This window comes from Lagopus leucura, unplaced genomic scaffold (assembly GCF_019238085.1).
Source record: "Lagopus leucura isolate 7727_CA_CO unplaced genomic scaffold, USGS_WTPT01 Super-Scaffold_100002, whole genome shotgun sequence".
NCBI classification, from domain to species: Eukaryota; Metazoa; Chordata; class Aves; order Galliformes; family Phasianidae; genus Lagopus; species Lagopus leucura.
Window position 1 is genome coordinate 8,265,186 of NW_024962263.1, and position 23,732 is coordinate 8,288,917.

At 42.2% G+C, this 23,732-nt stretch overlaps 1 long non-coding RNA gene across 1 annotated transcript; it reads right to left on the reverse strand.

Annotated features, from left to right (window-relative positions):
• Window positions 1–1,289: 1,289 nt before the first annotated feature.
• Window positions 1,290–5,643, reverse strand: LOC122178491. The gene is made up of 2 exons (XR_006178345.1): window positions 5,182–5,643; window positions 1,290–3,238 (listed from the first exon to the last, which is right to left on the reverse strand). It is a non-coding gene; the product is annotated as an uncharacterized LOC122178491 (long non-coding RNA).
• Window positions 5,644–23,732: the final 18,089 nt, after the last annotated feature.

Consider the following 23,732-nt stretch of genomic DNA (forward strand, 5'->3'; position numbering starts at 1 on the left):
AAGGGGGACAATGGCACTTCAAGTTTCATCTTTCCATTTCCTAGAGGCGCAAACTCTGCAAGTTGTCACCTTGGTGTATTCAGTGCCTCTTGAAGCACTAGACTCCTCCAGAGAGAATGTCAGCCCCAGCCCTGGGCAGTTTTGACAAACAGAGTATATATTGATACATGATAAAGTATGCTAGAAATCACCCCAGCGCTAAAGGCTACTATAGTTTTAATATCATCATTTGAATTAACAAGCATTCTGTGGAGAAATAATGAGCTTTCATTATTCAGAACATCATCCTTACCCCGGGAACTCAGAAACCATTAGCTCTTGAGAACTTAATGAAAAGATGATAAAGAATGTTTTAGATAAAAGTTTGAACGGGTGCACTTGGTAACTAAGGTAAAATATTAATGTTTCTCTCGGTGATGAATCGGTGTTGCTAAACTCGTGCTGTGGGAGGAGGCGGAGGGGCGGGCAGGTGTTCCCATGCATGAGGTGGTGGGCAGGACAGAGGATGCTCCCTGGGCACCAGGCTGTTGTTAGTGGCATGCCGAAGGGATTCCCGGCTTTGCCAACGACTCGTGGCATTGCTGTGAGAGCAGAAGGGGGTGGAAGGACCAAAACAAAACGGGGAAAAAACATTATAAAGTAAAACAAAACATCTTTCTCTGAAGCCACTGACCAGGCGCTCCGTTTGGGCAGATTGGAATGTGGTTGCCACTTTGTGAAATTCCATATGGGTGGCTTGCTATGTGTCTGCAATAAAAACCCTCGGTGCAATAAACGAAGAAAAAAAATATATAAAAGTTTAAATTTTATTGGGTGTAAAGCTCTTAAAGAACTGCTGCTCTCAAAGAGTATAAAGATTGCTGAGTCTCAGCGTAGTACCCCGACTGAAACGTGTTAGTCCTGCTGTTTTCTTCCTTTAACTGTAGCAATTTGCTTTCTTGCTGTTCGTTAATCCTCATGAGTGCAGGGGGAGGCAGCCGGGCCTCACCTGCGGGCGATGGGAGCGGGTGGCTGTCCTGCCTGGGCAGAGGTGGTCTGGGGACCCCTGGGTTTGAACTGCAGTTGGAGAATTGTCAGCAGCGGCCAGGAATGGGGGGAGAAGAAAGGGAACAAATAGGAATAAACTATCACATAAACAGTCTTAAGTCACGGTGCTTGCCGCTAACAGATGCAGTTAGGTAAATGCTGTTACCTCAAGAGGTGTTATCTTCTGGGGATCCTTATCATAATTTTGTTTTAAATCCGAACAGCTGTTGTTTAACTACCACAGACCACAATTTATCTACAGCTTGAGGCCATAAAGGTACCTTTATTACACTCTCTCCTTTTTTTTTTTTCCATTTGATTTAATTTCAGTGTGTCTGACACCAAAATGCTATATACAATTTGCATATTACAATATGCACTACTGCAGATTCCATGCGCTGCTAAATGGGAAAATCGGAGAGGGATGGTAAATGGGTAAAGCTTGCAGTGACAAATAAAAGAGGAAGACGAGCTCCCATGTTTCATTTACATGTAAAATATTCTGACAATAGTTGTTTCTCCAAGAACAAAGAGCTGGTTTTTCTAGGGTGACTGGTTTATGATGGCTGCAAGAAAAAAAAAAAAAAAAGGATGTTTTTTCTGGCACCGGAACAGAAGCATGCTTATCTGAATTGAGCCCTGGGGCTTGCCATATAATTGGAATAAAACTTAAGTCTTACTTAAGAAACCAACAAATATGGAAGCAGCAACCATATCCAAAAGGAGCAGCCACTGTGCGTGAAGACTGAAAATCACCTTTCTGCAGGCAGTGTCCTGTCTGAAGTTGGAATCTTGAAAAGAAGCAATTGTGGCAAAATGTAGCTTTGTTTGGGGCATCTGGTGTTTTGCAGTGGATTTCTAAAACTTATTATCAGATGATGAGGGAAAGGCATAACAGCCTTTCTGTCGTGTGTGGTGTGCATGGGCAGTTGCGGCTCTTAGAGGGTATCCTTCAAATTTCTGCAGTTCCATGCCCAACAAACCAGGGAGGGTATCTTCCAAACCCAGTTTACAGCTTCCAGTCATGCAAGGAAATTCGTCTGCATATACTTGAGTTTCTCACAATTGCAATGCAGGAAATGCTTATTGCCTCTCCATGTACTTCCCTTTGCCCTCAGGGAACAGGGAGACCTTTGCCTATGGAGTTGTTCATCCAGCAGCTCCTACTGATGCACAAACAGTGCTGAGAAATACTCCCCAAATGAAAAGTTGGGAGAGAGAATTTGGATAGACCTTTACTCTTAACCCCCAAACCCCCAGCGTTCTACTTCATATTAGTTTTTGTTCAGAATAAATAATAGTAATGACAACAGAATTAATTATGTGTATAACAGCTTGATGACAAAATATAACTCACCACCTGTGCTATCCTTCATCCTAGGTGGGAATATGAAGGCTGAACATGTCTCTGGGACTTGGGAGTGGGGCCTATGTTTTGAACTGTTTTTTTTAAACACAGTATACATAATCTGTTGGCACTTATTAAAAAAAAAATATACCATAACCCAGGGAAAAAGTTGACCTTTCATATTATGACATCCATCGAGTAACATGAGACTGTTTAGCTTGGCTTCTCAAGGGCAAGCATGGAGGAAACCACCTGGTGGGGTGGAAGTAGGCAGTGGATGCATGACTGCTTAATGACCACTTCTCAGTGCAGTTCTTGGGCGCTGCTGCTGATCAGCCTGGCTTCATCTCCTTGACACAGTGCTTAATAATAGTATGGGCAGAGTGGACATACTATGCAGATTTTATTCATTTCCTTCGATCCCCCTCAGATATGTCCTTGTTAATCTGTTTGTTTCCTTGTTTTGAAAACTGGAGAAATCAGGAAGGGACTGCAAAGAATCACCAAAACACTGTGTTAATGTAGCAGTGGAGTTTGCAGCATGGAGCACTTCTCCTTGCAGATGTTACGCAGTGCTTAATGTCTTAAAATAATGAATGGTAGTGGGACATTTTAAAGGATGTGAGGGTATGTAATGGTGGCTAGTGTCTCTTGAATAGTATTGCTCCTGAAAATACAAATACACAAAATATATTGTCTAGAATTACAGGGCAGGAGCAAATAAACAGTTAATTGACTGTTCTGTAATTAATTCTACATGTGTGAAGTGCGATACTTACAGGACTTGCCAAAGTGACATACACACTTCAGAGTCATCTGCTGGTACCTTTTCAGGTGTGGAGGATTTTGGTAGTCTCTGTAACTCTGGAGAGTAATGAAATTGTTTTAATTTATTCCTGATCTGCTGTTTTTAAAACTGTTCGTTTTTTTCCTACCCTCTTTTTTGAAACAAAATCTTTTTCATTGTCTCATAGTCCAGAGGAAAAAATAGTACAGCTGCTGTTTGGAAGCTCTATTATTCTTTGATACAGTGGAATTCTTTTCAGTTGCTTCTTGTCTGATTGGAATGGTTTATGCTTCTTGCTGTGTATTAATCTTAAGCACAGGGTGTGACAGTAACATAGCCCAGTGGGCTGCAGACTGAGTGAAGGTACAGATATGTACAGAGACATAGATGAGTCCTTTGACTATCTGGCACCTGATTTTCCCCACCTTTAACAGCATATGCTGTAATTCCATAAACCCAGTGAAATGCTTGTTGCCATCATGCTGGGTAAGTAGCTCAAAACTCAGAGCTGCACATGTAGGAATATGGATGAGATCCTTCAAAATGAGTCCCGGCAACAGTAAATTCTTGACCTGGCTCTGTCTCATGGTTTCAGCAGTCCCCAAAGCTGTGGATCTCTGGACTTCATCCAAGTCTCTGAAGTCAGCCGTAATCTTTTCCAGTGCTGCCACAAAAGGCATCTGTAGTTTGGTGACACAACAGGAGTGTTTCAGACTGCTGAAACCAGGCTTGGGAAAGGAGCTCAGGGGAACCTGTGTGTGCACAAGGTGTGTGTATGTTCTCCAAGTATGCAGCTTGTGCTACGTGGATGTGGAGGTCATCGGGAAGCTTTATAATATGGACTTTGGAATCTCCAAAATGTCATTTGTATTTTACCTTATTAAATATGGAGATCATGTCAAAGGTAAATGTTAAGGGTCTATAAAATTACCCTTCTTATCTCCTGTATGTTTATCAGTTGATAAATGGAAGAAAGCTAGTGCCAAAATAACTGTGAATGAATAATTTATAAATGACTAATGCATCGTGTGTGTTGTTTCAGGCAGAAAACAGTGGGACATCAATAATCAAAAGAAGTTGGATTAATTTAGCAGTATTTTGCAGTTAATATTGTTATCTAAATGCTGCAGTCTGAACCTTTGTCATCAGGAGATCCTTCTTTTTGTCGCTAAAAACTGATCCACAGATCACTGAAATCAATAGAAGTCAGCTGTTGACTTCATCAGGCTGTGAATCAAATCTATAATATGCATATCTAGCTCTTCTATTTCTTACTGCTTACATAGATTCTTGATTTTGAATTTCTTTAGTGTTGTTCCATGGGATGGAAGTTGGCTCATCATTTTCCTCCATCCCCGCGTGCCTGTGGGTTGAGTGTCCGTGGCACAAAATTTGGTGAACTTAATGGAACAAGGATGGGGGAAATGTGACTGATGAAAGAAATAAAAATCTGCTCTCATGTTTTGGATACTTGTGTTTCTGATTTATACAAGTGAAACTGATTTCTTGCAACCTATGTAAGACAGGCTTTTTTTTTTTTTGCTTTTTTTTTTTTTTTTTTTTCCCCAGCATGTATTTTTCACATTCCTACTCCCCAGTAGATAACATTTGACAGATTTTCAGCGCTGGCCGCTGCGAATAAGGTTAAGCACTGAAGAAGTGAACTAGATTTTCTTCCTATTCCCTTCCATGTGATTTAAATATGGCCCATTTTGCCATCACATGACAGAGCTGCCAGAGATTGCCTCAAGGTAGTTTATGGCTTTAACTAAAGGTCATCTTATGGGGGGGAGGAGGGAGAATCCTGTGGAGTAGGGGGAGGGGACAAATGTATTTTTAAAATACATGCATTAAAAACAAAAGCTATTAATCATTCATTCGGGTGATACGAATGCAAAAGTGAAGCTGACTTTGTATCTGAGTGAATCACTTAGGGGAAAGAAAGCCACCAATAACAATAAATGCTCTTCTTCTCTCCCTCCCTCCCTCCCTCCCTCCCTCCTTCCCCACAGCACGGTACCTCACGAAGGAAAGGTGTGTGGAGTGGTTGCCTTGATTTCGGTCTGCGGCTTTCGGTGCCTGACCTACATATCTGGCTAGCAGCTCACCGCTGCAGAAAATGCCCTCCTGCAAAACTTCTATCCCACTGGCTGCTAATAAGAGCAATTCTCACGTAGCACTGCATCCATCCCAACAATGTAATTGGTCTGGCTCTCCCAGCCGGGATCCGTTCCTCCTGCAGGCCCACGCTGCGCAGAGAAATCCCAGACCTCCCGAGGGCTGAGGGGCTCTGAAACCGTGCTATGTTATCAACAGCTACATGGTTAGCTAACTGCTGTGACTAAATGGAGATTGGGAAGCACTGCAGGCGAGGGATGAAAAGTGATGCCCTCCCATAGCACAAGGCTGATAATGCAGAATTGGCCAAAACAACGAAACTTCACAGACAGCGCAGCAGAAGGCTTTGGCTCTCTTGTTTGGGCATTTTATTACCTGGAGCAAAATGTGCAGAGAAGGGAGATAATGAAGTACTTGACTAATTCAGTGTGATCCAGCTGGCTAAGCCAGAGGGCCTGCAGAGCAGGAAAAGCTACAGAACTCACTGCTAGCCATTTTCCCTTGGTACCTGTGAAGCCAAAACAAAGAAGTGCAGAGATAAAAAAAAAAACCTGAGCAATATCAATATCGGGAAAGGGGGAGAGGGACAACAAAAAGGGAGGAGAAACCACTAAACTTCCCCTTCCTCTCCCTTCTGCTCTTTATCTAATAGGGGGAAAAATGTTACTTTCATTGCTTCGTGACATCTTCTGATTCCCTTGAGAAATTCACTGAATTCCCAAATGTTTAGCACCCTGTTTGCTGCAATGCTCAATGCCAACTTGATTTTTTTTTATTTATTTTTAATTTAACTATTATGTACCTTTTGTGTTCAGGAAAAAGACAGACAGACGCATTGTAGTGCCTTCACAAATCCGTGTTCACCCCATGGCCTAAAAGGCTAGATTCTTACCCACGGGGAGACTAGAAAATGTAAAAAGTGTACATTCCCCTCCCCAGCTTCTAGCCACTGGTGCATTTTCACCACTGCACTTTTTTTCTCTGACAGCCTGGCTATTTAAGCAGACGAGATGCATTGCTCCCTCTCTGCCCTTCCCTTCCTGCTCCCTGCCATCCTCCCTGTGCAGTTCCAGCTGCCCTAGCAAGCTGTTCCCAGAACCGGAGCGTGACGCTAGCAAGAAGCTGGCAGAGAGTCAAAGGTGGCTACTATGCTTATTTGAATATCCAAGGCCAAACTTTGTACCTGATGTAAGGCGGCAGCGATGCTGGGAGAGGAAATAGAGAAATACCCACCTTTGTGCAGGCAGAATTTAGCCCATGCTGCTCGTCGTGGCTGCCAGGGAATGAATCACTGCTGACCAGCCCGCCTGCCAGCCGCTGCTCACACCATTTTTTTTAACAGGCGGCAGCAGACACTGCGCATCACTGCGAGATGAGCATCACAAACATGCTTTGCAGGGAAGGCGACCACAGCAGACTGCCAATGCTCTACCAGTGCCAATTATAGCGACGGTTTAATCGTTAAATCTGCTTCATGAAAACGGGATCAGAGCCAAAGTGTTTGTGATTTGGAGGCTTGTACTAACTTTTGGTAGTTACCATCAGGGGCAGCTGATGTGACATCACCCTACAACTCTATGTGACTCTTATTTTTAATGGCCCACATGCCTCTACATGATAATTTTGCTGCTGGTGTTTGCTTGGCATTAGCTCGAGAGACAGCAACACCAACAACCAACTGTGAAGATGCGTTGGACATTTGCAGTTGTTATAGAAATTGGAGGCAATGACTGGAGCTTGCTCCCTCATACCTCTAAAATGGAAGTGCCTATTTGCTACCTTCTGCCTTGAAGCTAACAAAAAGGAGTAGTTGAGATGGCTGCTCTCTGACAATGTGGATATCAAGATTCAGGAAGCTTCGTGCAGTTTTATATTTAAGTTCTCCAAAAACACATTTTTGGAGAAACTCTCAGAAAACGTTCTCAGTATTAGAAATGTATGTTCCCTGCCCATTTCTTCCATATGGTGCTGTTGAGACCAGAAGTGCCTGGATAAAGCCTCACACGGGGTACTCCTGGGTGCTGGCAGTCAAGGGCAAAACAGGGAACATTGGCATGCGATCGTGCACTATTGTGGTATGGTTGGGATTTTACTGTAGACAATTTATGTGCTGTAAGCTCCTTTTGTGAAGGGAGTTAAGACTTTTATTTAGATCTTATAGTGAAGATGTTTCGACATCTAAAGTTTAAGCTACCATTTATATGACATGAAGGTTACTCGATGGTGTCCGTTGCCTAATCAGAAGTATCCATGTGATGCAAATTAGCAGCTGCTCATACATAAGTCATGAGTTCAAAGAGTCATTGCGATCCTGTATCAATACAACTATCAATAGTGGTAATAAAAATTATTCAGACAAAGCCTCTTAAGGCACTGCTGGATTTAGCTATGCAGGAAGAAAGGGAATGTGCCTCTCCCTGGAGAAATGATAACCTGGAGCTATGTTGTGCTTAGAGAAGGGGAAAAAATGGCAACAAGCTTATATTCCTGCTGAGGAAATGGGTATGACTTGATCTGAAAATGTACGTGTATATGTACATTAAAGCATCTTTCTATAGGTGATTTGCTGTACTGCTACAACTATCAAGTGATAATTTCACAAAGAGGTCATATTTCAGAGTTTGGTCCCAGTAGACCAATAATCATGATCTTTCCTGCTCTTTGAAAGCTTGCCTCCTGAGCCTTCATGTTACTCTAGACTAAATCTGTGAACCGTTACAATATTAAAAACCAAAGCTGATATGATAAGACCTTAATGAAGTGTTCAAATAGGAGTTAATTAGACAGCCTCATACACTCTTTGGTCAGGATTGTGTCCATCTTGGTGGTCCCAGGTACAAGGCAAGACCCATGCAACAGCATGAGAATTTAAAGTTGGAATAGATATAATCGATCAGTAAAGATCAGAGGGATGGATCTGAGAAAGGGAAAGCTTGTGTTGCCAGCTCCTCCTTGAACGCAGCTTCCTTTCCCATCCTTTGCAAACTGGAAGCACCACAGGTCCCAGCGTGCACAGCTTGCTGGGAGGGCTCTTTCAGCAATGCAAAGCACTGAACAGGAGACCCCAACAGGAGGCTGCTAGCATAAAATTTATTGAGGGTTTGTTGCCATGCTTGTTATAAACAAGCAAGCCTGGCTCCTGTTATCCCTGCATGCTTTTCTAGGTGAGATTTTCCCTGGGTGTCTCAGAGCAAAGTGGTATCAAATCCTCACCTGGAACCAGTGGTGGGAACTGCTGGAGAAAGCAGCACTACCAGTGCCTGGGTCACCTGAGGACTTGTGAGGGTCAGAGAGACATCAACTGGATGAAAGCTGTGTGCCCTGCCTTGTGTCTCTAAATGTTACGCTCATGTTTAGATAACTCACAGGTCAGTTGTTCTTCTATTTTGAGCATGCAGCAAACCATGCTGAGACAGCTTGTAAAGCATGTGACTGATTTCCCATTTTTTTTTTCCACTCCTCTCTTCCTGCTGCTGCTGCTTTCCACGGTGCATGGCTTCCCGTGGCAACTAGGAATGCTGAGAAAATAAGCAGAAAGTAATGGCTTCTGCCTGTGTTCTGGCTGTGTTTTGGGGTGCAAGGCAAACACTTCCCATTCCCTGCTTTGGCAGAGAGCTCCAACTGTAGCTGCAGCTCTGCAGCAGGGGAGTGGAGGAGGGGAACTGGAGAACCAATTCCTAGGAGCGCATGTACTGCTTCAGACCTTTTCTACCTTCTTTGTAACCTCTGTCTTCCAGCCGTGGCTGCCTGCTTGCATTAATTACTCCTTGCTCCCTAGATGCACTCACTTCAAGTTACCTGTAGGGTTCAGAGTGCAGAAACCAACTGACCAGGGTTGAAAGCAATTAACAAACAGGTTATTTTAAATTAATGACTTCTTTTCACCAGCTGTCCAAAGCTGTTTTTTCTTTTTCTTGCCTTGTTCATTTTGAACTCAGTGAAAAGAGGAATTGGAATTCCTTTTGCTGTTGTGATGCCTTTTGCCCTTTCTTTTGTTAGTTCAATACTAAGCACTTCCAGCTTTAGATTTAAAAGGAGTGTAGAAATACACAGAGTACCTAAACGAACCCTAATGGTATAGGATATTGAGAAAGAGTGGTTCTTTTCTTCTACTAGCTGTCTCTCACTAGGTCAAGAGGGGTTTCTTTGTGAATGGCATATTGAGATGCCAGTGCCTTCTTGCTGTGTTGTCTTGCTATCGTTCCTTCCATCTACACTCTTATGCTTTGTGGTATGGACCCTCACTGATTTCCTTACAGCTTTGCTGGGAGCTGGATTTGTATCCATCTACCCTCAAAATGCAAGGAAGCATATAATGCTGACATTTAATACTGTAAGAAGCCTTCTCTTTTCTGTGGGCTTTAAGTTTAGGCCTATCCCACCTGTGAGAACAGCATGAGAAGGAACTCATGCCAGTCAAAATACAATTGTTTTAGGTGTCCAACTTAACTCCCTAATAAGCATTCTTACGTAGCTTCAAGCCATTAAACCCCACTGTGTCAGGCTGTTTCTCTGGTAGGACTGTATGAGATCATCCTGTTGACTCATTGATCTCAGCCTTGGGAAATGTTTTCCAACAGTTTAGCTCAGGTCTACCTCTGAATTCTTATTCCACAAGCTCTACCACTTTTTGCCATGCTAAACCAGTTTTCTCCTACTTCAGTGCATCTCTTTAGAGGCATCTACATTGTTATGCTTTTCACAGCTGTAGTGCTAGCCAGACAGAACCTCTGGGGTACAGCTGGGCATGTGACAGCAGTTCTGTCTGGGGAAATAATTGCCCCATTGATGCTGACCCCAGCTCAGACTGTGTAGTGCTCAGGGTCCAGGTTGCGGTTGCTTTTGGTGCATAAGCAGGCAGGTTTGCCTAGCCTACCTTCAATAATCAATTATTTTGTCTCACCTTCTTAAATTGCTCTGTGTGCTTTACCAGAGAATTTCTGTTTCTTGCCTTTTGTCAGCTTTTCATCTTCGCTGGTTAGATCTGCTAACTCTCCCAGTTATTCTGTGGCTGTTTTGTATGAACTCCCTCCAAATTGCTGCTAGTTTTTGTTTACACAAAGCACAGAATTGAGCTTTTTTTTTTCTTCTTTTTTTTTTTTTTTCCATAGTAGAATGCACCCGATCAGTACAGATAAAAACCATTACTTTCCTGTTACTTGCTGTCTCTGCATATGCAGCCTAAAATTGTAGTGACCTTTTTTGCTGTCAGACTGCATTGTGGGCTCCTGTCTAATTTACTATCTGCTACTGACCCTCAGTCTCCTGCCCACTGCTGCTTTCTGGGTTTGTTCTGGAGTGTGTTTTCTATTTTGTTGTAAACTATGGTTTCTTCTGAGTTGAATTTCATTTTGCAATTTTTCTGGCGATAGGTTTTGTTTCTCCAGATATCAGCTATCTGTTGTTACTGGATTTTTGATTCCCTTGTGTTTCCTATTCTCCATAAATATAATTCAAATAAATTAGATTTTTAAAATGATTCTTTGAGAAAGAAACAAGAAGTTTCAATTCCCTGCTTGTGTTATTTTGTTGACTTTTTGCTTGCATCTTCTACACATAAACATTATTAGAATAGTTAACAAGTGCTGATAAATGGAAGATGAGTGACGGGTTACCACTGAAGAGGCAAATTTGAGAGTCACTGGCTGTGTGATGATAATTGAATCCCCTTGAGTGGATGAGATCACCTATAGCACTGTGAAAGTGGAGGAGGTGAGCAGAGCAGAGTGCTGGAGAACTGCTGAGGGACCAAAATCCAGCGGTCTGGCAAGGAGCTACAAAGAGGTGCTGGCAGACAAACTGGGATGGACGTAGAAATGTTGGGAAAGCATGAAATGATGGAGAGGATTTTTAGATAAATGGAAAAGTACTTTTATCTGCTGTGTTGTTAATTCAGCGTTGGTCAATACAGTGCCTGCCTTAAGGTGAAGACAAGGCAGTGTGTGCTTTTTCTATGAAGCAAACATCTTGTTGATGTGCTGCTACTGATTTAGCTGGCTTTAAACCAATTAAGCCTCACCTTGTTTTCTCTAGCACAGTCTCTTTTCTCCTGTGAAGACTGAAGATACGATTCATCCTGGTTCATCTTCCAAAAAGTCCAGGAGGAAAGGGAATTGATTTACACCACCAGAAGATTTATTATTCTGCTATCACTAAAAAGTACTCTGAACATACGGACTTATTTGAACCCTGCACACAAACTCCACAAGGAAGTTTCAGATGTTCAGGTCCTCCTGAATTTATATTCAGGAATTCTCGCAGTACTAGTAATATGAAATGTGTATTTAAACATGAGTGTTGAGATAAAAGAAACTGACTTGGGAGTTTTATTTCAGTGGTTTAGCAAACTCCAAACGTTCTCTCGGATTTCCTGGCGGTGCTCAGATTAAAAATTGTTGGTTGAGCTAGAAAAAATTAACCTCGTGCTGTTGATGTTGGAGAAGATATGGTCACTGTGTGCCAGCTCAGGAGCTGGTCTGAAGAGTGCAAATTACCCTAGCTTTATTCTTGGCATGTCGACTTTGCTCTTCATCTGCCTGCTATTAAGGTCAGTGGTACAACATGGCAGGGTCTGTGGCCAACACAGTAACTTCAGTAGTAACACTGTACAGTGAATATTTCTATGAGACATACTTGTGCTATCAATAAGGATTTGCTTCTCTGTTTTTTTTTTTTTTTTTAAGAGATTTCACCTTTGTGCAGATTTAAGAGCAAAGCAGTAAACAGCGAGAAAAAAAAATGGCCTTATTAAAAACATAGTAAATGGGTTAGGAAAAAGAAGGTGTTGTCAGAAATTCGGGCCTTTAATGTTCCCCAGAAGTTCCTAATGACGTGAAGAAAAGATTGTGAACTTAGATACATACAACTGATTTTTTACAGGTTCAGATATCTTCTAATCAGTGCTTTCTGAATTGTCAGAGCCTGATATTGCACTTGACAAAATATGAAGGGCCCTGTACAGCTGCATACAGTGAACATGCCATATATACCCCAAGGGTCTTGTGGCCAACAGCTGGAAGGTGGATGCAGTAAGCTACTGTTCCAGTTTTCATTTCTTATCTTTACTACAGAAGATATGGGACTATCTTCATCCTGGGTGTAACTCAGTAAACATTTTCCACACCTGAAGAGTCTTGAAAGATGTCTTTCCTGTCTCCTGGAGATGTGACTACTGAATAGTTTAATAAAGATGTTTACCCTTGCTTGTCAGGGTGCCTGGTGAGAGATGTGATGTGCAATCAGGCAGAACCAGACAGTGCTCTGAAACTCTGTCAGCTGAGGGGCTGATCCAGTGCCCGATCCAGTGCCTACTTAGCAGCTTCCCATTTTCCTCAGCTGATATTCCCCATTCACTCAGAGGCCAGTTGCTTCTGCACAAGCTTTTAAAGAAAAGCAGGGGTTTAACTTTTTTCCCCCTGAAACTGAAATTAGAATGCTTTTTTTGTATGATACTTATGTGAGGCTGCAATTTGGGGTGTCTTAGCCATGTTAATAATGGCTCCTGCATCTCTTGTTTTTATATGGCAAGATTCATAGATCATGGCCTAATTTTGATCTCATTTACTCCTGATGTTAGGTTGTTTACACTCTGTAGAACTTGCTGATTTACTCTGGAACAAACAGCAGTAGAATTGATGCCAGCTGCTTATATGATGCATTAGGATGTGCCATAGGATGTAAAATCACAAGGCCTAAATGAGAGATTTTAGTTATTGAAGATGTGCTTTGCACATACCTTACTGTGGAAGTTGTCCTTCACAGCCTCTGATTGGGAAGGTGGAAGATCCATTTCCATGCAAATTGTGCAACTTGTGCCAAATTATTACAGATAGATTTATGATACAGAGAAGAGACTGAAAGGAAACTGTATGTCAGAAATGAATTAGAAGCCAAGAAGGAAAAAGAAATGTAAAACACTTGGGCTGCCTGTATCATTTAAATATTTTAAATAGGAAATCATATTTCACTTGCTCAAGGCCTTGGCGTAGGGAACATACTTAAACCGATTCTTAAATTTAACGTGAGCACTGAGGTACTTGAAGAACAGCTTTTCCTCCAAGCAAATGTAGAGTCTTGCACCTGGGGATGAATAACTGCATGCATCAGTACAATTGTAGGGGATGACCTGCTGGAGAGGAGCTCTGAGGAGAAGGACCTGGGGGTCCTAGTGGAAAATGGGTTGGCCATGAACCAGCAGTGTGGGCTTGTGACCAACGAGGCCAATGGTCTCCTGGGGTGCATTAAAAAGAGAGTGGTCAGTAGGTCAAGGGAGGGGACCCTCCCCCTCCACTCTGCCCTGGTGAGGCCACATTTAGACTACTGTCCAATTCTGGGCTCCCCAGCCCAGAATTCCCCAAAAATGGGGATTTCCTAAAAGGAATCCAGCAACGAGTGATAAAGGTGATAAAGGGCCTGGAGCATCTCCTGTGTGAGGAAAGGCTGAGGAACCTGAGTCTGTTCAGCCTGGAGAAAAGAAAACTGAGGGGAGATCTCATACACGTTTATCATATCTCAAGGGAAGTGGGAGGCAAATGGATGAGGCCAGGCTCTTCTCGGTGTTGCATAGCAATAGCACAAGGAGCAATGGCCTAAAACTTGTACAGAGGAAGCTCCTTGCAAGCATATGGAAGAACTTCTTTACGGCAAGGGTGAAGGAGCACTGGAATAGGTTACCCAGAGGAATCGTGGAGTCTTCTTCTATGGAGATATTCAAGATCTGTTTGGATGCCTACCTATGCAATCTATTGGAGGGTACCTGCTTTAGCAGGGGAGTTGGACTTGATCTCTTAAGGTCCCTTCCAACTCCGGCAATTCTGTGATTCCTCTGGTGCTTTCTCTGGACTGGGTTTAAGATTTCAGGGAAATGTTGCCAACAGTATGTGGTTTTATCATTTACAAATAGCGTTTATTAGGGAATAATCCACAATGCTTTCATCTTTTGTATTATTTAAATACTTGCAAAGTGCACTGGCTAGAAGCATTATTTGGTGGGGTGATTATATGGTATGTACTTTTGAAAGAACAGAGATGAGTAGCATATCTGCTTGAGTGAAGGGTGAGATTTCCTTGTGCTTGCCTCTGTGTGTGTGAGAATTTGACTGAATTTTGTTGTATTGAATAATTCTAAAAAATTGAATTCCAAGCTGACAGATCTCAATATTTTCATGAGATGGAGCACATTCTCGTCCTTACAAAGAAGGAACTAGACAAAACAATTCTACACAGTTGAAGCCACTCAAACTTTATATGCTTTTTTTAGTGCATGTGTGTGAAAGCGTAAAACAAAATGCAAACTGCTAAAAATCTATAGGGAAGAAGACTACCAAGGGAAAATCAACTCCTCTGCAGTAAATTTTACAAGGATCCTTTTCCTAATGCAAATCATATGTGTGTAGAGAAAACACTGAAAGTATTTCATCTCACATGTTCTAATTCTTATTTACGACCTCTGTTACAGACAGTCAGACCCTTTTTCCTAATGCAAACTATGTCTCCAGTCAGACCAATGACACCCACCATACTTGTGACAAACTGCAATCAATAGAATTTCAAGAATTTGTTCTGATTGTTAGCAGCAACATCTGCGGTGTAAATACTGGTAATATGGACAGCATATATCCTTGCTCTATGAAACAAAGTGTTCTGGGAGTTTTGGATGTATGAAGGTATTTCCAAGGCTCTTCCTGTGTGGTTCCAGCAATACCTCCAAGTCAGTCCTGCTGTATGAGAGGTGCGGGTGCTAGCCCAGATGTACACAGCAACTGACCTCCTGGCCAGGACATGCCAGATTACTGGCTTGATGGAAAGAGTGCAGTATGGCTAAATTTAGACTCAATGGGAACATTAATCTGAGCCTTCCCCTCCTACCATGTTGTTGCATTACATGAAGCGTGTAGGAATGCAATGATGCCTGAGATGTCAGCTCCTCTTTCAGATTTGCTGAAACTAGGTTCAAGTATAGGTTGGGGGATAAGAAAATATTTAGCAGACCAGCAAAGCTGGTCCATTTTTTTTTCAAGGAAAGTGGGCTGCTTGTTTTTTTTTTTTTTTTTTCTCTCAAAGCCATGCTGTGCTAAGAAGGTCATGATGATAAGAATGGTACAAAGTTATCACTCCTGCTCATTCACTGTAAATGATTCTCTTGACTTAAGTCAGACTTCAATGCGCTTGAACGACTGCACCTCCCACGCTGTGCTGCTCTGAGTGGAAGTGGGTGTGCAGGAGATACTCTGCTTTCCCAGTTTCATTTTCTCTTCTAAGCCAAAGCCTTTGTTAAATCTAGGAACTGTCGTAGACTGATTTTATGAAGGATCATAAGAAGTTAGGGTTTGCAGAGGCCAATTAGTTCTGCTCTGTCTCTCTGCCAGTGTAGAGCTGTAGTATGCAAAGTAATTCCTAGTGCTTTGTCTAGCTAATTTTTAACGTGGGCCTGGAGTGTTTTCACAGTTGAACAAAAGTCTTTTTTTCCTGATGTTCAGCCTAAAATGTTCTTACTCGCTTTCATCCCATGACCTCTTGTTATACTGCCATGTACCACACTCAGCAATTTGATTTGCTTTTTGGTGTTCACAGCATGTAGGTGCATGTGGAAGGTCATTGTATTTTGGCTGTATGGAGTTTCTTTTTAAAAAAGGAAGGTCAGAAATATGTGCCATTGAACCCCTACTATGTGATATACAATCAATTACACTGCTTGGAGGAGTACTGGTGACAGACTTTGCAGGCTTAACAAGTCACTTTGTTGAAATGAGCTGGTTTTTTTTAATGTATTATTCCATGTTCTCCTCACCCCTGTGTTCACAGTATGAGCCAGCCTTTTTTTTTGCCTCTCCTTATTTCAATTCTTTCTCTCTTCACCACCCAGCTCCATAATAAACTGTAACAAGGCAAAGACGTACACACAGTAAATCGCTTCTTTTGGCAGAGCAGGAAAGTTTGTGCTTTCTTTTATAATCCTCTTTACATATTCCAAATTAATTTGTTTCCGCAGCTTTTCTCCTTTGTATATTTTCAAAAGGAATCTACTGTCTGTTACCCTGGAAAACTGCTGTCCCATATACACTGTGCAGAAGATATCTGCTCAGCCCTACATAATCTCCCTGGTTTTACCACTGTCTCCTCTGCTTTGTGTTAGAGGATGCAATCAGATGAAATTTGGACCAAAAACCAGCCCCCAAGTTCTTGTGAAGCCCAGGAGTTTTCTACTAAGTTAAGTTTTAAATAAATAAATCTGAAACCACAACTAATGTATGTCATTTCAAATAGATATTTTTAACAAATGCAGGCATAAATATGAATTCCTACTTTCAAATCCGCTGTTGCACTGTCAAATATCTATTTGAAAATGGTGATAAACAAGCAAAACTGATTAGTCTGCTTTCTTGTTTGAACAGGAGATGCATATAGAAGCAAAACAAATGATGCTCATAAAACTGTGTTCTATTCCATTGCACTGACCAAATATTACTTGTTTTATACATTCTTATCATCTTATTGACACTGATCCTCCTCTGGGAGACAACTCAAAAGCCTGATTCATAAATGCAGTTCCAAGTAAAAAAAAAAACCAATGATATCAGGTCTCAATTAAAGTTAGAAAAGAGCACTGAGCTCATCTAGTCCAACCATCAACCCGTCCCCACCATGCCCACTAACCATGTCCCTCAGTGCCACATCCACATGGTTCTTGAGCACCTCCAGGTACAGTGACTCCACCACCTCCCTGGGCAGCCTGTGCCACTGCCTCACCACTCTTATGAGAATACATTTTTCCTAATGTCCAATCTGAACCTCCCATGGTGCAACTGAAGGCCATTACCTCTAAATATCTGAATGCCTGACGTCACTGAGTTATCAGTCCTTGCAAAGGGCTGTGAGTTTTAATGAGAGTTTTTGTTATTTGTCCTTTAAGGATAGAGCAGAGAAGCCTCAAATTCTCAGTAGATAAAGGATTGTCCTAAAGAGGGCTGGAAGTGGTACTTTTGGTCATCTAGTCTTCTGGTGCAATTTTAGAAACTTCAAAGGTGATATGGGCTTTCCAAAGGAAAAAAAACACCTAGGAAAAGCATGTGAGCTTTATTTGAAGAACTTGATTGCTGTGAGTTTTGGGAGAAAGCTGACCCAGAGTTTGCATCCATCACCTCTTACTGTGGCCAGCCATGTACCCTCAGCAGATGGAACAGCTACACATTTCACCAGGTCTTCAGAGCGTTTTCCCCTGCTGATTAGCGTCATTTCTGCCTTGTCCAGGTTGAGCAGCAGCCAGCTGGCCTTCTTCCAGAAACCAGTTTCTGCCAGGCATTGTTTGAGGTTGGCAGCATCCACATCTGGGTCAGGGAGGAAGGAAGGAGCACTCCGGGTGTCATTGGTGCATTGATGGCAGCACTTGCTACTTCAGAGATGCCCTGCAGCAGCTGTTGAACCAAAGAGGTGAATGGAAGTGAACCCAGTAGGAAAATACTGCGCAGTTGCCCAGTGAAAGATTTGAAAGAGCGTATCAGCTCACATGGGTTGGTGAGGGGGAGTGTCTGGAATTTCTCCCTATGGATTTTTGTGTTCATTAGTGTATAAATCTCATAGTGAGCAGGTTGTTTTGGGCAGTCTTTCCACTCAGCCAGTGTAAATCCCTGTGGCTAACTGCTACTCGAGTGCCTGGGTAGTGAGCAATGCTGGCGTTGTTCAGGCAGCAGGAGGGAAAGGATGGTGTCCTGTTTTTTGAAACAATCCTGCTTTCAAGCATTTCATAGGTGTACGTCAGACATGATTTCAGGCCATGATGGATATCTAGTAATTGAAGAGATTTAGGAGTGCAAACGTACCTGGACTTGATGGTCATTATGGGTCCCTTCCAACTCAATATATTCTATGACATCCCATGGGATCTCCAGAGGAAACAAATGGGAGCAGAAGAGGTTTGAGCCCAGGGTTAACATCTCCCCCCAAGGGAGGGGAGTCCTATGAGTGGATTAGCATTGTGTAAAATCTGAAATTCAGTGAGAGCTTCTACCTTAATGTGATGTCTTTAGAACACAAACTCATTATGATAATGATGTGGTTGGTAAGGAGAAATTCAGAAGGTTTAGCCCCGAAGAACAGGCTCTTAAGAAATAGCATTGTGAGTGTTTTTAATTAATGCATTTAGCTGAGTGCCCATAATATGTAATTTGCACATACTTATAGTTCTTACACACCAACAAAATTGGTGCTAAGGATCCTGCGTTCTTACTTTACCTACGGCAGAAGCCCAATAATATCAGACAGCAAGCTGTACTTTTTAGCAGAATAAAATGCCCAAGAAACACAGCCTGTGTGGAAAAAGCATGGAATGCAATGCCAAAGAAATTTCAGATAACTGACAATTTTTGGTACCTTGTTTTTAAGTATGTGTTCAGTTGTGTGCAGAGCTTAAATGCTGTGGTTTTAGTGAGCTAAAACACCACCCATGATGACTTGCAGACAGCAGGTTGCTGAAGTAACACTTCAGAAGAACGATATCTTTAAACATGTATGTTTCCATTTCTGAGCTACAGGGAAGTGCTCTGATTTCACAGATCTAGGCTATGTATAGATATTCTGACTTAGTCTTCCTGGAAGTTTTTGTCTTTCCATTGTTCAGTGGAGCATCCTCCGTTTGAGAACAGAAGTCAAGAAGAAAATCATATTGATTCAGTCACTATCTTTTAAAGTGTCGTGGGGAATATTTTACTGGTGGTTGTAAAACAACTGCTGGATGTTGTTTTAAATCATCCAAATTTGGTAATAGGTAAGGTATAAGTCCAGGTTTTCAAAATAACTTGTGTAAAGCTTGGTTAGGGTTTGCCAAACTGTCAAATGAATGGAAGACTTTCTCTGAAGACTTTCCTTAAATCCCGGAAGATTAGTTCCATACCAGATCCTGTCCAGGCAACCTCTGAGTTACGTATAAGAAAACTCACATTCTTGTTGAAAACTAGGCGGTGTTCCATTTTAAAAATGGAAACTTAAGCTTCTAGCTGCTGGAATGACACTTCAGATTTGTTCTTTTAGATGTGAAGATTCTGCAGTACGTATTTGTTTAGGGAAAGTATATATTTATGCTTATATTCATTCACATTTCAAATAACATAAGATGTTAACATAAGGTTTGAAGTACTGTTGTACACTCTGCACAGTGCACCAACTCACCAATGGTATCATTTAAGGAATCAGTCCAAATAGAGCACTAATAGCTGTCAAATCATCAAAAATAAAATTAACAAATCCTTCCCTTTCCATTCTTCTCACCCGCCCCTTACTCGATGTGCTCATCAATTGCTCATGTCATTTAATACTGCCTATTTCTGATGGTCCATGTTATTGGCCAAATCCAGTGACACTGTGTTTATTCATCTTTCACTGAAAATATTTAGGAACCAAGTCCTCAGCATCACTCCTGTATGACCAAGCTGTTGTAATCGCAATATAATCAAAAGAGTAAGGCAAAAGCAAACAAGGATCACAAAAGAGAATAAGTAGAAGAGCTTGCCCTTGGGTTGAGCTCACTAGAAGATACCAAAAGAGGAGGATCTCCAGAAGAGATCCTTCCCCTCTGGTAGCCAGCTCTTCAATAGGTCCAGGAGGGGTGCAGCCTGGCTCCACCCCTTCCGGCAGCACAGGTGAATTGCCTTCACCTGTGCTCCTCTGGCTGACTCATGGCTCACCTCAGGTGATTAATCAGAGGTTCAGGCCGTGACTCAGCAGTTCCCATACAACTCCACATCAAGTTCTCTTGAGATTTATTTTAATATAATAGGAAATAGCTCATTATTATTTAAAGCAGCAGCCTGAACAGCACACTTGGGCAAATGTGGAGTCTTTACTGGCTAATAGAACATTTCACGGTGAAGTTATGATTTTCTCTACATTCATATTGCTGGAACTCACAGTGGTTTAATTCTTCTGTTACTCTGAGTTAATTACCAGTGTCTTAGTGGAAGTATTCAGTCAGGTTGCGTGGCTGCATGGGGACTGATCAGATGAATTGCACAGCACTCCTCTTGTCTGACAGAAATCAACCGTTACTAACCAGTGGGATGGCTAATGGGGTTGTCAGGGCTTGGGGGGGTCTCAGTGAGGAGGGATGGACACTAATGGGAGTCTTAAGCTCTTTCTGAGTAGTTGTAGATGTTACTTACTGGCAGGATGTGGGGGCATTTGGAGCTTAATTTGCCACTTAGCTGCAGAAATTATCAGTTTCCTTAGATTTTTCTTCCTTTATCAGTTGAAAATTCAAGAGCCTTTGTTTCTTGCAAACGATGTGTCAAATTAGAAGAGTGTGTTTTCTTTTTAATTTTATCCCCACTTAAATAAGTAGGAAAAAAGTTACTGCTTTTTTTTTTTCTTTTTTTTTCCCCAAAGCAGGAACATCTAGTGGCAAATTGGCAGAGAGCTAATGTGACCAACCTGCTTGTTCATCTTGTAAAATCTCAGCTTGAGAGAATTCTGTCTTTCTGGGCCCCATGGGCTCTTGCCTAGAAACCATCATTTCTATCAAAATGAGGTTCCTGTGAGACTTCTTAAGTAGATGCAGGCTCAAAAATAGGACTCATGTCAGGTTTAATAATGGGGACTCCTTTTAGCTGCAGAAGGATCAAAGCACCTCTACCATAGATATCTATCTAGGGAAAATGATCACATCTATGTATGAAATATACTACGTTTAGAAATATTGACTCGTATCATAAATCCAAGGTGAAACATTCTGCTGATGAACACCTCACTGTTAATAATGACAGTCAAAAATGTGCTCTAGTAGTTTCAGTGTAATTTGGCCAGAGACTCATCAACCATCTACATAAAGCTAGCTTGGAAAAGGCATTTTCCTTGTTGAGAGATGGATTTGACTGGAGAGCTGCAAGAAGCTGTGTTCGCTTGCTGGGTGTCGGATGGAAAGGGGCCAGTGGTGCATGGCTTCCACCCACAGCACAGGCAGGTTGTTCTGTTGATGATGGCAAGGAGAAAGCCAGGCCAATCAAAATGAAGAAATTGGATACATGGATACATGACCTCAGTTCTCAGAACTCCTACCAGTTTTGCCCTTTCAGTATGGACAAGTCTTCACTGTTCTCATGATCTGTCTCCTGGGGAAGGGCACCAGGACCCCAGCCCCATCTCGTGTGCCCTGCAGTGAGTGCAGGAACGCCTGACTCCATCCTTCTGCTGGAGAGGGCAGGCCCAATTCCCTATGGCAACATGGCTTTTGTTTCACCTTGATTGTGAAGATGACTCATGTTCATTAGGAGGAAACAAGCAGTTGTGTCACAGTTACCAAAAACAGCAGTGTTAATGCTCAGCATGTAATAACCATATTATCTTCTGGCATCTGATGCATTATCAGATTTTATATTATGTTGGTGGGAGTACAAATGTCTAGTACATGAAATGAAACTGTTGTATTATGTAATGGAAAGGTGCATCACTGTCTGGGGTTGTTAACCCTTCAGAGATAGAGCTGCTCTGTCCCTGCAGAAGACTTCTGACTCTGCTGTAGCTTAGATGCACACAAAAGTATGAGTTTCTACCATTTAGCAGGGTGAAATGTTTTGCTATATAAATCTGAGTATCTTCCCAAGAGAACCCCACCTGGTTGTTTAAGAAACCTCACCAGTGTTGAGATAAAAAAAGATTGTTTACTTTTCATAGAAGCAGATCCCACATTTAACTCCTTTTGTGGGCAGCAAATGCGAGTCTGGAAGGCTACTTGCTTGTGAGTCACAAAGTGGGGTTTTTTTGGGGGTACATGGGAAGAAGTAAAATTCAATGAGTGTGAAACTGTTCTGTTCATGCTGATAACTAGGCTGCATAACACAATTGCAGGTGCACTGTTAAGATGAGATTTCTGTTCTTTTCTGTGGCATTCCTAGTGTAGACCCATAGAAATAAAGGAGAGTAAACTCGTCATGTGATTTCCAAGTCTTGTTAAGTATTTCAGGCTTTGATCCCTCTCTTTTACTTTCTTGGGGAGAGAGTGCCTATCCTTTCTTCTGAGTTGTTCACTTTTAACAACTTTTCTACTTCATATCTTTATTCAATCTGTATTATGAACTCACATCCGAGCCTACCTACCTTAAAGAGTAAGATTCTACAGAAATCACTGGTTTTGTGTCCCGTAAAGATTCCCATTCCTGGCCACACAGATGCTCTGAACTTGGTGTGAACTGCTTGGTTGAGTGAGGTCCCCACCCTGCCATGGTGACCCGTAAGTCTGTGTTCGATGTACTACTCATTTGTAACTATTATGCCAAAAACATCCTGTTACTCAGCAAATGGAAAGGAAAAAAATGTGTCTAGAAGGATGCTGCTGTCATTGTGAATTCCTGGCACCATTTATGATTGGTTGCATAGCCATAAGCCTCATGTCATTTGAGTTAGATACCGCAGTGCCTGCCCCCTAATCATTGCCGTAGTTTCATGCCCAGAACTTGCAGCTTGCATAACCTGTGTCCATCAAGAATACAGATATTTGAGAAGAAGGGAGGTGATCCTGCCCCTCTACTTTGCACTGATAAGACGTCACTGAAGTACTGTGTCCAGATGTGGAGTCCTCAGTACAAGAGAGATGCGGATCTGTTGGAGTGCATCCAGAGGAGGGTCACAAAAATGATGCAAAGGACCCTTTGAGCACAGGCTGAGAGAGCTGGGGCTTTTCAGTTTGGAGAAGGCTCTGAGGAGACCTGAAAGCGGCCTTTCAGTATCTAAAGGGGGTCTGCAAGAAAGAGTGGATGACTCTTTAGCAGGGTCTGTTGTGATAGGACAAGAGGAAATGGTTTTAAACTAAAAGAGGGAAAATTTAGATTGGGTTTAAGGTAAAAGCTTTTCATAAGGGTGGTGAGGCACTGGAACAGGTTGCCCAGAATGCTGGTGGGAGCCCTATCCCTGGAGACATTCAAGGTCAGGCTGGACAGGGCTCTAAGCGTCCTGATGTAGCTGTAAGTGTCCCTGTTCACTGCAGGGGAGTTGGACTAGGTGACCTTTAAGGGTTCCTTCCAACTCAAATGATTTGATGATTCTATGAAGTAAGTCCGTTTGTAACTTGCTGAAAATTAGAGGCAAGGGGATTGCTGGGGCAGAGAAAGCAGCTTATGGAAAGGCTGCTTTAGGGAAAGGAAGGAACCTGGTGATAATGAGGAGCTGACATTATGTACTAGTAGACTGGACTGATTGGTCATCTTTAACTTGCAAAATTGTGTATGAAAATGTTGCAAATCTCACCCAGAGAGGGAAAAAATGAAGAGCTGTGTTGGTGGTAAGATTCAGTGGGAATTCTTTAGCCCACATAACAGGTCATCAGATGAGCATCATGTGCCCTATTTGTACATCAGACAATACGAAGTAGTTGCCTGGAATGAGCTGCAGCAGTATCTTGCTAATGTATAACATCAGGGCTGGAAAGCCTGTCCTGAGTGCACACTGCTGAGAAAGATCTCAATCTTGGGC